The following is a 16766-nucleotide window of genomic DNA, read 5'->3' as shown; positions in this document are numbered from 1 at the left end:
TGATCGGCAAGTATCATATCATTTATCAAGATTGGGGAAAAAAGGCATCACTGATGTTTTTTTGCAGACCCAGACAAAGCAAATTATGGTGCTTTGCTATCATGTAATAAGAAGATGTACCCAACTGAGTGGCTCAGTGCACTTGCACTGCATATACATATGTAAAAAGCTGCTGATTTGAGCACTTCTGGATTATTATTTAAATTACATTAAGTCAGAAAACAAATAGATGCTAAACTATCAGGTACATGCTTCAGTTTTATGTTTTTCTAAGACATAATAATTTAAATTATATTTCTCCCACCCGACCAACAATTTTAAAGCAAAAAGAAACGTGTTTACTGCAGCTCCATCTGACCAAACTATTAGTAGGAAAAGAGAAAAAGTGAGGGAAAAAAAAGCTATTAATCAAAAAAGTTCAAACAAAGGTGGAATATCTTAAATCTAAGTATCTGCTCTCAAGCACTCTGAAATCATCTGGTTCTTTTTTTTCCAATAATGACGCTTCATGCCTCTGGATAATCACATCGACTAAGCTGAGCTGAGCCTTCCACCTTTAAAAACAATCACGTCCAACTTTCTGCAAACTCGGAGGTGTGTGTGCGCCTCTCATCTAAGGCCAAAGATCACCCACCCACTGTTCTTCAAGCACCAAGAAACACATATTAGCTTTATTCATTATTCATTGAGGGTAGAAGCAGTGCGGGGACCCAGCACCTTCGACAAATCAACCATTTAGCTAACAAACACTTCGTGGCATGGCACGCTGAATTTAGAATTGTTGCCCAGCAGGCTGAGTAGGAGGCTACCCCCACCCCCTGCAGCTGGGCTTATCACAACAGCAGCAACACTACAGAAATAGGACTGTGGCCATTTTCCTCATTGTGGCATTTTCTTGGGATGCATATTGAAGAAAATGTGAACTAGAATAAAAACCATATGCATAATTCTGACATTTTTCTTTGAAAGTAAAAAGATGTAATTCTGTCTGATGGTCCACTAATGAATTACGCGCAGCAAAAAATTTAAAAAAAGCCCATAAACATCTACATTAAGAATTTTTTTTAATGAACCAATTAAGAGCTTAGAGGAATCAACTCCACTGAACAACAACTTTACACAAAAGCACAGAGAATATAGCAAATTCTGAGTGTGTCAATCAAATCTTAAGTTCTGTTATAATTTCAAAGGCGAGGCGCATCTTCACTCCCATATGGCACCAGTGAGGGAGGAACAAAAGCATCATGAATCAAGTGAATACCTTTGAAACAAGATTTTGCAAAGCAGCAGCTCTGTTGTTTGTGAAGACTTAATGCTATGCAAGTAGGGTTCCAAGCTTTGAGATGCACGAGCGCAAGCGTGCAGACGCAGAACCCAAGTGCACAGAGGAGGAAGGGACACCGGCAAGGAAGAGAGGAAGCCTGTGCGTTTAACTATGTCTCCGTTATTCATTGCATGTCATTTTTGCCAGGCGACTGTGAAACGAACAGAAAAAGAAAACTGACCACTTGGACTAGTTATTGTTTGTGTGGCATGCTGTAGGCCCGCTCAAATTGAGTGTCTCAGTAGTGAGTTTAAAAGTTCAGCCCCCTGATGGCTGCTCTCAATCTGTCTGTGGAGGGGTTTGTGTGGGAGGCTGAGCCTGAGGGGGGAGAGTGGGGGGAAAAAAGAAAAAGAGAGAGAGTGCTCTTCTGTGTAACACTAAGTGACAAACCCCGATTTTCTGTTACTGACAGGGGATTTTTAGAGCAGATTGGCACATTCTTCTGACTGAATCACTGAGAGTACAGCTATTTATGCCACCATGGAATAGGCTTAGTGCCAAGTCCAATGTATGAGCGCTTACAGTCTTGGTTAGAATTTGGCACACCTGAAATCTAGATCATCACTCACTGCATCTTTAAAAAAAAACTCAAATAAATGTTTAGGTTATCTGGAGTAAAGGAAGATGCTAAAAACAAAACCATGTGGCAAAAGGACAAAAAGGTATATACTAAACAAGGCATGCCCAAAGTCGGTGCTCAAGGGCCACTCGTCCAGCAGGTTTTATAGGTTTCCCTGCTTTAGCACAGCTGATTTTCATTGATTGCTGATTATCAAGCTTTAGCTGAACTGCAATCATCAGAATCAGCTGTGTTAAAGCTGGCAGATAGCAGGCAGGCTCTAAAACCTGCACAAAGTGTATGACATCCAAACCAGGTGTACCTCCGTAAAATGTTCCAAATTGTATTTATTGTTTTGGCACTAGTGATCTTTATAAGATAGTATGCTGACAGGAATACTGTTAAAAACTACATTTGTTAGTTTATGTAAGGAAATGAGGTCATTGATGTCAGTCAACCCATCATCTTTTAATCTACAATTTACACCAAGTCCTGCTACACTGTGCGGGGAACATCAGCGCCCTCCCAACATACATTATTTACGCGCCACTTGGCTCTGCTGCAGTGCAATGCCCACAGGAATGATTATGTGCAGATAGGCTGGTGAAGATTCTCAGTCATCCAGGTCGTAGTCATTCCAAAAAAGTTAAAAGATAATCCACTGGACTTTGTTTCCAAGTTTGAAGATGTTTTGCTTCCCATCCAGGAAGCTTTTTCAATTCAAAATGTCAGAAATAGTGTTGAGTTTGAGGCTCTATAGAGTGGACCAAAAAAAAAAACCTTGTTTTGGCTCAAAACACATTCAAATTGAAGATCAGATGAATGGATTCACGCCTTAGGAATGGGCAGTCATTTGGGCTCTTTGTTAACCTGCAATAGCCAATACCTGTCTAAGCCTCTGAAAGGGGGGTCGTTTGAGGGAATTGTTGGCCTGGATGAACAGGCAAGGTGTTCTGTTCCCCTGTGTGGGGATGGGGGTTGCAATGATAGCGGGAAGGAATCAACTCTATCGCTACATTGTAGGTTTTTGAAAGCTGAAATCTGAGTCCAACCCCTCTGTTAAAGGTTGGTTTTTCTTTCTTAACATTAGATGGCTTTCTTCATGCCCCTCTCAAACCACCTGTCCGCTATGTTTAAAAGGTGAACATTCTGGTCCTCAAAAGAATGTCATTTGTTCATTAGGTGTAGATGTACTGCCAAGTCTTGTCCCGATGAGGTCTCTCTTCTATGTTGGGCAATGAGTCAGTGGAGAAGTTGTTTGGTTTCTTCAATATAAAGATCAGAGATTTCCTCACTGCATTGAACTGCATACACTACTCAGCTCGTATTTGGTCTGGGGGTTTTGTCTTTAGGATGCACTAATCTCTGTTTAAGGGTCTTGTTTGGTTTGATATGTACTGGGATTTTGTGTTTGGAGATAATCCTCTTAAGTTTTTCAGAGACTCCAACAATATAGAGGATGGCAATGTTTTTGCGTTTTTCCGTTATGTTCTGCTGCATGTCTTTTTGGATTTCCTTGCTGATTTGACAAACGCCAAGTTTGGGTAAAAACAGGTTTGAAGAGAATCTTTAATGTGTTTCTGTTCTTTGTGCTTCCCTTCTATTTTAGTAGGGACATGCTCTGCCCCATGTTGTAACATTCTGATTACTGAAAGTTTGTGTTCCAGCGGTTGTTAAGTTCAAAAAGTTGATATTGGTCTGTGTAAGTGGATTTCCTATACACTTCAATGTTGAGGTTACCATCTCCTTCCATGCTCACCAAACAGTTTAGAAAAGGTAGCTTTTTGTCGTTGGTATCCTCTCTGGTGAATTAGATTTTCTGATCAACCGAGTTGATGTGTCTTATGAAAGCTTCCAATGCTTTCAGCTGGATTTTGGCAAATATGTCATCCACATATCTAAACCAGTGACTTGGTGGTGTTCCATTGAAAGTGTCCAAAGCTCTCTTTTCCATTTCTTCCATGTAAAGGTTGGCTACAATTGGTGACATGGGAGATCCCATGGCACAACCATGCTTCTGGCATTATCCACGAACTTGAAATAGGTTGTGGAAAGACAAAGGTCCAGTAGGGTGCAGATCTGGTCCAGAGTGAAATCAGTCCTGTTGTTTAGGTCACTGTCTTCTTGACTGTTTCCAATGCCTCTGATATAGGTATGCATGTGCCATGTGATATCCGTGTCACCAATAGTAGCCAATCTTTAAATGTTGTTCACATAAACAAACGGTTAAAACTTTTTTGCTTTTTGTCTTTGGTCCAGGTGGGTGAACTGAGCGCATAGAAGCTGTATTTGTGTATTATATATTTGGATTTGATGTTCAATCATTAGGTTTTGATTTCCTACGTCAATATATGCAGCCCAGTAACTGATATACATATATATATAAATATACATGTAAATACCGGACTCATTTGTTGCTGCAGTGGAGCATTAAGGCACAGTATTACATCAGGAGCGTTTTCAGAGCTGAGCCACCCAGCGAAGTTGGATTTAAATCATATGAGCATAACATCATCACACAACAGTAGTACAACAAACCAGCAAGGTATTTATTGATCTACTACTCCCAGCCTCTTGTGTGGCTGGTTTTATCTAATCACCTAATTTTTTTTTCTTTGAATCTATCATGGGATAGTGAATTTAAATATATATTTTTTTGTTATTTATTCACTCAATAGCCATATGTATTATAGATTTCGATTAATTTTATAAACAGAATATTTTGCCATATAGAAATCCAGAAAATGCGATTCGTAGTCTGTAGTTTTCTTGTAAACACTGAATTGACTTTGCTTTTCACCAACTTACTTCCAGTCTAAACAATCTGCAAAAATAGAAGAGGAATGTATTTTAGAGAAGGGGCCAGCACCCCGAGGTGTCTGGGGGGTTTTCAGGATTGTGCCACACCACTGGATGAAACCACTATGGCTGACTAAAATTGGCAGAGCTGCATCGTGGCGTGTGTGCTGCTTCCACACCCAGTGAAACTAAAAGTGTAGTATAAATACGTTTTTAAGTTAATATAGTCGTCTTAACTATAGTATTTCAAAAAACAGGATGCTGTGAATGTTCCTTCTTCTGTTGGAGTTATTTCTGGATATTTACTGCAACCAGTAAAATAGGATCAATTCCAACTTTGCCTGTGTGCAGTCTGCTAGATGCCACACTGCACACATACATTACATTAAGTATTGCAACAAGCCTACATTTCCTGGTTTTCAATAAACAGCCTTTGGCCCTCTGGGATTGTAGCTAATAAATTTTATGTCAACTATTGGGAGTTATTAAACATTTCAAATCTAACCTTAAATACACAAGGGGTTAAAAATCAGTGGAATTAATCCAAGAGGGACTGTCATCACATTTGTATTTTTTCACCCTCCTACGGCTACAATAATCATAAGGTGAGATATTTTAGTAGCAAAAGCATTAATATTAGCCACTGTTTTTTCAATAAAATCAATTAAACCATGTTTTACATTTCAGCTTTAATTTTCCCTCCAGCTTAATGGTATGAACCTCATGTCTAGACCTAATTATTTTTTACAATTTCTAATCTTATTTTCAGAGATTAGTAACTGCAATAATATATATCTTTTGTAAATAATAATAATAACAAAACAACAATTGCTTGTAAATAAATTAACTAAAAGATTAATGTTTTAGTGTAATTTTCCCCCTGCTGTTGGCTGGTACCACTTCTCTTCCATTGATCCTCTGAAGTTCAAAGTTTGAATGATTTTTCATATAAAGCCAAATGAGACCTCAGAGCTGGATGCTTTTTAACAGGCTGTTCCTTTTCCACCATCCTTTTGAGCAGTAACAAATATGATTGGGTCATGCTTTTGTATCCCTCCAAAATACCCAGGGCCTTCACCTGAGACGCAATTTTTCAGACAAAAATTACTCCAAATTGCAGCATTATTCTCTGGCTTTATTTTTCCTTTGATACATTCAGCACTTCATCTTTAGCCAGGAAAGAGTCGTATAGTATCGGAAGAATTTCGAAAAGTTCTATATTTTGCTCAGTCAAGTCGTTTCCTTCTGGACTTTATTTTCTATGGGAAAACAAAAAAAAACTGATGCACTGCCTTCACTTAAATACCCTTAAACTATCTTTGAATCTTCTGGATCTTAATCTTTATACAATTTGATGATTTTTTATTTTTTTTTTCACAAAAATTTGGATCAATAGGTTGCAGAGCATAAGTGATAACGAAATTGTCCGGGTAACCATTCAAAAGCTATTTTGAATTCTAAATCAAAGTCCGCAAAACATCTGATTGTTTTCTTACCATAACATCCCTCTTCCAGAAGATCAACATGATGAGTCCCAAAGACTAATATATGTAATGAGGGTTGAGGTATTCACACTGATTGCTGTAAATATTTAAATGCCATTGCGACACCCATGCAAATGGTGTGTTGGATCGGTCGGGTCTTCTGGAGGACCTTGTAAATGGAAAAATTAGGAGGGAACGCCTTTTCAGAGATTACCAAGTTGTCCTAGTCCATGATCATGACTTGCATATGAGCGGATTAGATTCCCTAGATCAGGGGTGTCAAAGTGGTTCCAGAAAGGGCCGTGTGGCTGCAGGTTTTCTTTCCAACCAAGCAATAGCACACCAGACTCCATTCATCTCATCAAGTGAGTCCAGTCCTGACATGATGACTTGATGAGATGAATGGAGTCCGGTGTGCTATTGCTTGGTTGGAAAGAAAACGTGCAGCCACATGGCCCTTTCTGGAACCAGTTTAACACCTGTGCCCTAGATGATGCTCTTATATCAATGTGCAGAACAGGGTCCAATATTGGAGAAAGCGACCCACCAGCCCTCCGCCATCCATGTTTAGTTAACAATCTGAGTTCATCCCTGTATCTATAGAGAGGAAACGTCTAGATATAACCAAACAATTTTATCTGTATTGAAACCTCAATACCACAGTGTGCCATTTACCCAGATTTTTTCCCTTTTGTTATTTTTTATTTTATTAAATAACTACAGTTTTTAACCACTCTGTGGTTCCTGGCAACTGGCTCTTACCAGTGTGAATTCCCAGACAGGTGTAAAACATGATCAGCTATCAAATAACTCTTTGGAACAAAATAGTTCATTGAAATTATCCATAAAGCTGAGATAACAGCCAGCTCAAACGGCAATACCGACTGCTGTCTCGAATGTTCTTGTTAATATGATCAGTTGCCATTCATGAATTTTCCTTCTTTTTGTCATGCCACTAATAAAGCTACCAAACACATTTATCTGACTCTTCAACTAACTCACCAACACATCTATTTCTGCCTCAGTTGAATTGTGTCTATTGGTTTTTAACCCTCCTCCCTGTGGTTAGTATTGGTGCCATATCCATAGAGAACAGAAGCATGCATGGGGAGAACATGCAAACTCCATACAGAAAGAGCAGCTGGGAATCGTGAAAGACCCTGGGCAAGGATTCAAACCCAGGACCTCGTTACTGTAGGGCAATAGCTACAAACCTCACCACCTTGCAGCCCACCATTGGTAACCATTAAATAAATGTAATGTCACGTAAATCCCTTCATTTTCCCAAAACGGGAAAATTACGCTATGCATTTTGACCCATCCCCTTTGGGGAGCAGTGGCCTACCATTGTGTGGCACCCGGGGAGCAGTGTGGGGTTGAGGGTTTAGCTCAGGAACCCAGAGTGGAGGCTGTGGGGATCAAAGTGGGTACTTGCAACCTTCTCAGAGCACAAGCGCAATGCTCTAACCCAGTAGGCCAACACTCCCCTAATTTAACCAGATGGTTGAATTAAAAGCAAAACGGCATTCATGTGGTGCTTTGCATGTACAATATCAGGGTTCTCACCAGCCTATTTCAGGTTAGCGTTCCTGCTAATATATAAAGCTGAGATATCACAGACAGCTATGCTGAAATGTGCAACCCGCTACGCAAGGGGTGGAGTTTCCAGATTCCGAAAGGATTCCCAAACGGGAAGCCGAATCGCCTGTAGGTCATTGCTGCACTGGTGACCAATTCTCCACAGCTTAATCCCAATAAAAAACTATAGTGATTGCTAAAAAACCAAACAAAAACAAAAGCCCCTGTAAGCAAGAATATTTACTCTTTAGACTAAAACCCAAGGCTGAGACTTAAAGGTTCAAGTTAAATAAGTTTTATGGCCTCTAATAGGAAACTTGTTGCACAGGCAGGTCATCAAAAGAAAGAACCCCCTCCACACACAAAAACAAGCACACATTAATCATCCAACAACAGTACAAAAATCACTGACAGTAACGGTTTAAAAAATGGCATTGCACTTGGCACAAAGGAGTTTTTCAGCCCTTTTGTAAACACAGAAGCCTTGTTTGCAATGGGTGTATTCATCAATAAAAGTGTTGTTAAAATTATGAAAGTATTTTACTGAACTGCAATAAACAAAAGAAACATACCAAAACCTAAATCTCAGACCACATAATCACGAAGCAGCAAACTTTGTAATAAACTGCAGTGAATGTCTCTCTGAAAAGATTTAGTCATGAATACTTACTGAAATTCATGAGAGTAATATCTTTAGAGCTTGCAATACAAATATTAATTTTAATACTTTCAGACAAACAACACCTTAGCTGAAGGAACTGAGCCTTTCTCCTTCTCCTCTAAAGCTATAAAAGTCTATAAGGTAGTTTGATCCAGCTGTGGGCACTGTATCACAACAATGAGACTGCAGTCTGCAGAAAGAGTGATAAAAATGGCTATTTTAATCCTTTGGATTGACAAGCGGTAAAATACACACAGGCGTATTTCCTTCCGCAACAAGCTTGCTGAACCATCAGAAGAGATGAATGCAAGTTATCAGAGTCTTTTACAACCTGGAATTTATAGTTAAAGTTCTTGAAGTGAGGGTAAGTGGGGCTGTTTTCTGTTTTCCCAAAGAGGAAATCTTTAAATCTACCCAAAGCCCTGACTGGATAACATCTTCTTTTCAATTTAAGAAAAGCATTTTATTCATACAGGATTGATGTGAAAAACTATTAGGACATAGGCTTTCTTTGAAGGACACCCAGGGAAACCTAGCGAATAGCACAGTTAATATGTCTCTTCTTGTTAAAAGGAAGTGGTACCTTTCAGAAGTCACCACTTGCTTGCTGAGTGGTAACACTTTCTTTTACAGTACATCAATGACTATCTAATAACATGGTAATAACATAGCAAGCTACACTTAAATACTAGGTAACAAGAAAAACTTAATGGAGAATTTTGATAAGTGCTGTGCTTCAAATTTTAGGCAGACAAGGTAAAGTCAGACTTCTCAGATTTAAAATAGTTATTACCAGTTATTACCAATTTTATGTCTAGAATCTCAAAAGTGTTTTTTTAAGGTTTAACTGATCTGATAGTACAATTTCGCATATATTTTATGTTGGATCATTAAAAGTACATTCATTTGACTGCTGCTATGTGTGAGGTTGCTGGAGGACATAGGGACCTCTTTTTTCATAATTCTGCTTCATTCTTTTTCTATTCTCCCACGCTGCAGAATTTCTTATTTCAATCTCTAACGCTATGCAATCTCTGTATTTTCTCACAGTAGCTTCATTTGGTCTGGTAATGTTTGGGTTTGACACCATCCTGGAGACGCTGCCATCAACTGCTTTGCTATGGATGTTGGAGTTTTTTTTGTTTTTCAGTGTAGTCCTGTTTACCTGATTGTAACTGTATGTGCTCACTTTATCCTCTGACATGTAGCGGGCTCGGAGCTCGTCTGCCTGGCTGTGTGTTTCTTGAATGGGGCCGTCTGTGGAGCTGGTTTACAGTTGCCTTTTGTATCTTTGCTTCTTTCTGTATGTCTGCTTCTATCTCTTTGAACACCAGTCAGCGTCGGCAGATGGCTGCTCATACTGAGCCTGGTTCTGCTACAGGTATCTTCCTGTTAAAAGGGAATTTTTCCTCTCCATAGTCGCTACAAGCATGCTTAGTGTGAGGGATTGACTTCGAGTCAATGAGTCGATGCAATCAACTGGTTTCTTAGATAGAAAACTTCTGTCAAGCTTTTTGTTTCCAAGTTCTGCTTTATAATAGGGGTGTAAATAATAATCGTTTTGTATCGCTGCATCGATCCAACAGCAGACGATCCGATGCATCGAATACGTCCTCAAGAGTATCGAGTCATGTATATTTTTTTTTCCTCCGGTCTATTTTTATCCATTTGCCCCTGGACGTAATTCTCCCTCCAGTGCTGCGATGGCGCTAAACCTATTTTGCCCTCCTACCTTACTTCCTGGGTATACTCTTACAGCAGTTTGTTGCAGTCACAGACATTTTTGTTTATGCTCAATATTGAAGCGTGGTCTGCGCTACACACTGTGGTTCTAGATACGGCCGAGGCGGTGAGGAAATGGGGGCGAGTTTAGTCCGATGACGGAGGGACATGAGGGCCAAAAAGAGCGGCGATCCAGGTGGAAAAAAGGTCCCAGCGTTCTTGCGCACCTTCTTGTGTAGGGGTATTATGACTTTTCAGTGAATGAGGTTTTAACAGGAATAGGTGGAGTGCAACTTTTCTACTTCTGTTATTTGCGGTTGTTTCTCAAATAAAATGCATAACGATATTACAGCTTTTATTGATTTATTTCAAATTTGAAACATTGTCTAGTCTGTAAAGTAAAAAAAAAGAACCAATTAATCGAATCGAAACGTATCGTGGTGTATTCTTGAGTATCGAAAATAATCGAATCGTTGGGTCAGGAAATCGATACTGAATCGAATCCCCCATGATGGGTGTGATTTACACCCCTAGTTCCATGGGTGGTTCCATGGGTGGTTTCATGAGGCGTTCCCCAGTGGTTCCATGAGGGGTTCCCCTGTGGTTCAATGAGGGGTTCCCCAATGATTCCATGGGGGTTTCCCAGTGGTTTCCCGGTGGTTCCATTGGTGGTTCCCTGACGATTCAATGGGGGGTACCCTGATGATTCCATGGGGGATTCCCCAGTGGTTTCCCGGTGGTTCCATTGGTGGTTCCCTGATGATTCCATAGGGGGTTCCCCAGTGGTTGCATTGGTGGTTCCCCAGTGGTTCCATTGGTGGTACCCTGATGATTCCATGGGGGATTCCCCAGTGGTTCCCTGAGGATTCCATGGGGGGTTTCTCTGTGGTTCCCTGGTGGTTCCATTGATGGTTCCATGATGATTCAATGGGGCGTACCCTGATGATTCCATGGGGGGTTCCCCAGTGGTTCCCCAATGATTCCATGGGGGGTTTCCCTAGTGTTTCCATGGGGGGTTCCCAGTGGTTTCCCGGTGGTTCCCTGATGATTCCATAGGGGGTTCCACAGTGGTTGCATTGGTGGTTCCCTGATGATTCCATGGGGGGTTCCCCAGTGGTTCCATTGTTGGTTCCCTGATGATTCCATGGGGGTTCCCCAGTGGTTCCATTGGTAGTTCTCTGATGATTCCATGGGGGTTCCCCAGTGGTTGCATTAGTGGTTCCCAGTGGTTCCATTGGTGGTTCCCTGATGATTCCATGGGGGGGTTCCCCGGTGGTTGCATTGGTGGTTCCCCAATGATTCCAATGGGGGGTTCCACGATCATTCCTTTGGTGGTTCCCCAATAAATCCATGGGTGGTTCCCCGGTGGTTCCATTGGTGGTTTCCCGATGATTCCATGGGGGGTTCCCCAGTGGTTCCATGGGTGGTTCCCCGGTGGTTCCATTGTTGGTTCCCTTTATTGATTCCATGGGGGGTTCCCCAGTGGTTCCATGGTGGGGTTTGCCAGTGATTCCATGTGTGGTTCCCGGTGGCTCCATGGGTGGTTCCATGGATTGTTCCATGGGTGGTTCTCAAGTGGTTCCATGGGGGGGTTCACCAGTGGTTCCATGTGTGGTTCCCCGGTGGCTCCATGGGTGGTTCCATGGATTGTTCCATGGGTGGTTCCATGGGGGATTCCCCAGTGGTTCCATGTAGGGGTGTAAATAATAATCATTTTGTATCGATGCATCGATCCAACAGCCGACGATCCGATGCATCGATACGTCCTCAAGAGTATCGATTCATGTATTTCTTTTTCCTACGGTGGCGCTAAACCTATTTTGCCCTTCTACCTCGCTTCCTGGTTATACTCTTACAGCAGTTTGTTGCAGTGAGCTTGACACAGACATTTTAGATTTATGCTCATTATTGAAGCCTGGTCTGTGCTACACACTGTGGGTCTAGATACGGCCGAGGCGGTGAGGAATTGGGGGCGAGTTTAGTCCGATGACAGAGGGACATGAGCTCCAAAAAGAGCGGAGATCCAGGTGGAAAAAAGGTCCCAGCGTTCCTGCGCACCTCGCTCTTCCAGCGCTCAAACAAGTTGTTTTCCGCAATTTCGGTCATAAAAACAAAACAAACCGGCCTCCTGTCTGCGGTCAGCTACAATTTGGGGGAGGTGCAGCGGAGCATCTGCAGAGGAGGCGGGGACGTCTGGAGCCGAGGTATTGAATTGCACTCATTGCACTGATTTTGTACAGTTTGATGGAAGGCCTTTCAGAATCTATAACACTGGGGTATTATGACTTTTCAGTGAATAAGGTTTTAACAGGAATAGGTGGAGTGCAACTTTTCTACTTCTGTTATTTGCGGTTGTTTCTCAAATAAAATGCATAACGATATTACAGCTTTCATTGATTTATTTCAAATTTGAAACATTGTCTAGCCTGTAAGGTAAAAAAAAAAAAAAATTTAAAAAAATTAATCGCATCGAATCGTATTGTGACGTATTCTCGAGTATCGAAAAGGTCAGGAAATCGATACTGAATCGTGTGATTTACACCCCTAGTATATAAACATAATATGTAAAACAATTTGTGCAAATTTTAAAAAAGTCACATATATCAATACCCAAAGCAGCAACAATAGTACAGGCAAATGGTAAAACAAAAGTGAGGAATTAGGAATTGCAACAGCAGGATTTTCCTCCAAACAAACATTCCTAAGAAGCAAGAAGGGAAAAAAAAACAAAGTGTCGTTTCTTTATCTTGTAGACATGATGACCTGATTTCAGACGGAGATTACAAGTGCTGAAAACAGATGGTTAGGCTAATTGTAAAAAGTGAGGGAGATGCGAAGAAACATGTTTCAGGGTGATTTGTTAGCCTTTATAAACACCTCACTGGAGAAAAACCCCCTGAACAGATTAAGACGTTGATTCTGAGGAATATTTCATCCAGCTGGAAAAAACTTTAATCTGACATGGGAAGTTGTCCAGCTACACAACTTTCAGCTAAAATATGATTCTGATTATACATGACTGATACTAAGAAAGGCTAAGTTCACACAGCAGCCTGAAGTGACCCAAATCTGATATTTTTGCCCACCTGCGACTTGTATCTGATCTTTTTATTACAGTATGAACAACACAGATCCAATTTTATCCAATGCGACCCAGGCTACTTGGCTATGTGGTGCTGAATACGATACGTATCTGATCTTTTCCAATGCGACCTGTGTCTGAACGGCCAGCTCACATTCATTCGACCTGAACGTCATTAATACTCAAGAACAATCGTCTTGTAAGGGTAGCAAGAAGCAGAAGCAGTTAGAAAAACAACAACCATGGTGGACGATAATGCGGAGACCAGACTTTATTTTCAGCCTTCTTGAAAAGATTGTTTTATTACTGCACTGGCTAAGGTTGGTAAAGAAATGAAAGATTGAAAGAAGCGCTCCAGCACAACAATCCGTGTTTACTTCAGTAAACACAGAGCCTGCTTGCTTGTGACGTCATTGCTTCCTCTACTGAGCATGTGAGACAATGCAGTTCACACTGTAGATCACATACAAGTTGCATTTTTTGGAAATGTGAATGACCACACAAAAGAATCGGATTTCATAAAAAAAATTAATTGAATTGAGCGACAAGGCTGTAGTGTGAACGTAGCCAAAGAGGCTTGAACTGGAAATTATAAGACTTATCATCCTAAAAACTTTAACCAGCTTGAATCTGTTACATATTCTTTTTTTATTGTATTCCTTTTCGTGGATCTTTACCACTCATAAACACTCTAGTCTGCTACTTTATCACTACTAAACACCGTATTCTGCTACTTTATCCCAGTCATAAACCAAATGCACCGCAGTCATACATATTCATAAGCATACACTAACAAACAAAGCAGATCATTTGATTTTTGTGAATTATGCATAGCTGAACTGAGTACTTAGTTCACAACAAACTATGCTCTTTTTGTTATAATATACATGATACTATGGATCATTTTCTATGCTGTGCAGTCATGGCAGAGCTGGCTGGTTCAACTGGACCCTTCATCGCTATGTCTGTGTGCTTGCTGATCATCATTAGTACCAATGATAGTTTTTCTGAAGTATGGACATATAAACAGTATTTGAAATTCCACTTTGGTTCTTTTCACGATCCATTTTTATACGTTTTTCATTGTTGAACTGTCCACAAACAATGCAAAATTATCAATTTACAATTTGCAAAGGCACAAAATAGAAGTAAACAATCAAAAACAAGTGTGAACTAGACAGACTTTATTTTATTTTTTTATTGAGCAAGTCAGACCTGCTTAGCTGTCCCAACCTGAAGACTAACACCTTCTATTCTGCACAGAATGCAGAAGCTAGTTAGTGGTAAGGATACATAGTTTAATCCAAGTTTACAAAATAAGTGAAAAACATGATTGTTAGAAAATATATGTTAATGTTACAAGAGCATTTGTCTTACAAGCTGACTAGGACCATTGGAAATTAAGCAGCCCTTAATTAAATGAAAACCAGCTTAAAGAGGGAAAATTTAGCTTTACTGACTTAAATTTGTGTATTTACCCTCTGGTATGTAATTTCAAAGCTTTACATAGGGCAACTTAATTTAGTGCCTTCTGACAAACAATCTTAGTTTTTAAATGTTTCATGGCAAGTGGTTTTAGTCATTACATTTCCTGCTCCTGTCCTAATCTTGTCCTCTATATGTTTTGCCTTAAAAGAGACCTGGTTAGTTAAAGCTACAGTGTGTAATAATTACAGGGATATAAAGTCAGAAATTTAATATATTATACATAACTATGTTATTTATCATCACCTATGAGCTCAGCCATTTAACCATAATATTTGCGTTGCCTTAGAATTCGTTATTTATAATTACATAGGAGCGGGTCTCGCAGCCATGGAGGCTGACATCTTTGCGCTACGGCAAGCGCAGAGGCAACAAACTAGCGATTGCGAGATCACCCATTACGCTCGAAAATAACTACGGCAAGTTGAGAGAGATTAACTGAGACGGTACTGAACAGTAGATGGCAGTATTATGCCTGAGAAGCGTTTAGTCTGCCTGAAACCAAAGAAGAAGAAGAAGCAGGTATACTGCGCCTCAGTAACAAGAAAGGTGAACAAGGCGGCAGGCGCGAGTGACTTTGCAAACTGTTTGGCACTGTGTGGCCAAACATCAGACGAATGGAGGATCATGCCTACTCTGTATCACAACGAAAAGCGGCGGGCACCGAACCCCCGTCATCTAAGAAGCGGAAACACGACGAGAATAAACGCAAGCGTGACAAGAAACAACAAAAAACACGGATCAACATTGGCACGGCATTTACACGATGGAAGTCACTGATGGAGGAAAAAGGTTTTCAAAGTGACGCTCAAGTTGCCAGTTTTCTCTTGGACAGGTAATTAATCCTACACACACAATTGTCTAATATCACTGCAGTTTTTGGAGTACAGAATGCTCAGACCTGTCTAAAACAATAACATGCTGCGTGATGATGCTGTTACTCTCCAGTATACTTATTCAGCAACGTCCCTGACGTTTCACAGGTAATGATTCAGTAATTTTCTGTAAAATAATTTTCTGGATATATACCTCGGTTACTTCTCTCCGGCTCCTTTGGAGATCTTCAAGCCTTTCTTCCTCTGCTCTCACCCCGCTGGCTCCCCTCCCTCGCCTGGCCCTAGCTGCACGCCCACCCCGGCCTCTCTGCCCTCGCCCTCTTCCTCGCCTTGTAACCCCCGTGCCACAAACAAGACTTGGACTCTGTAAACGGGGAATATATATTCTTCCAGCGAACACAATCTTGCTGTTAAACTAATGACTACAATTCCTTCGTCTGTTTATATCACCATGCAAAGCAGCTCACCAAAACGTCACAACGATGTAGAAAAAATAACGGGTATATTTATTATCTAAAGTCTACATGAAATCTATACCCTACACAGACTAATGAAATACTATCTGTAAAATTATCTATGTAAACAAACCTCATCACTTGAGAAGGTAGGTGATTCCGACGTCGTGGAAGACATTTTGTCCCCTAACGCTTGCCGTACTGTTGGGGGGGAGAAGCGGTGGGGGGGAGACGTTCATTTTGCTGCAGTCTGCAGTCTGGACGTTAGATGTCGCTGAAAATTACACACTGTAGCTTTAATTATGGAAAAAGGTATGGATTTAAATTCAGGAGCAGAATTATTTTCTACTATGCAGGAAAGTACATCTGGACATACATTTCTTAAGGTGGCGTTGTTTGTTGTGATGCATATTTTAGTATATTCACAGTACACCTACACCCAGAAATTGTTGGATAGAAATGCAGTAAAGCAAACAAATGCCAAAAATGTGTCAGTAACAGCCTGCTGGCAACAAATTCCATCACTATCCATTTAAAACTGCCTATTTGGCAACCAAGCTGTTCATCTTCTGAGTTTGAGAGTCTTTTTTTAGGCCTGAATGAGTACTAGGTTGGAGTTAGGTAGCCAAACAAAAGCAGAATAACAGTCAGAAAAGCTAGAAAATAAAGAAAACAAATGCAAAATGATGCCAGCAGTTCTTTATGTTTTTACCTTATGTATATGAGTGTTATTTTGTATGTATTTTAACTTACCGGTATCTTTTTTTTTTTTTTTTTTTTT

The 16766-nt window shown here is 40.5% G+C and overlaps 1 protein-coding gene across 1 annotated transcript in view; it reads right to left on the bottom strand.

The window, feature by feature from the left end:
- si:dkey-12j5.1 (probable assembly chaperone of rpl4) overlaps positions 1-16766 on the bottom strand; it is a 53459-nt gene that overhangs the window by 12816 nt on the left and 23877 nt on the right. The gene's annotated exons all lie outside the window — the stretch shown is intronic.

This window comes from Cyprinodon tularosa, unplaced genomic scaffold, assembly GCF_016077235.1.
Source record: "Cyprinodon tularosa strain WSP-4 unplaced genomic scaffold, ASM1607723v1 ctg73, whole genome shotgun sequence".
In the NCBI taxonomy this organism is placed as follows: Eukaryota; Metazoa; Chordata; class Actinopteri; order Cyprinodontiformes; family Cyprinodontidae; genus Cyprinodon; species Cyprinodon tularosa.
This window is presented reverse-complemented; position numbering and strand designations above follow the sequence as displayed.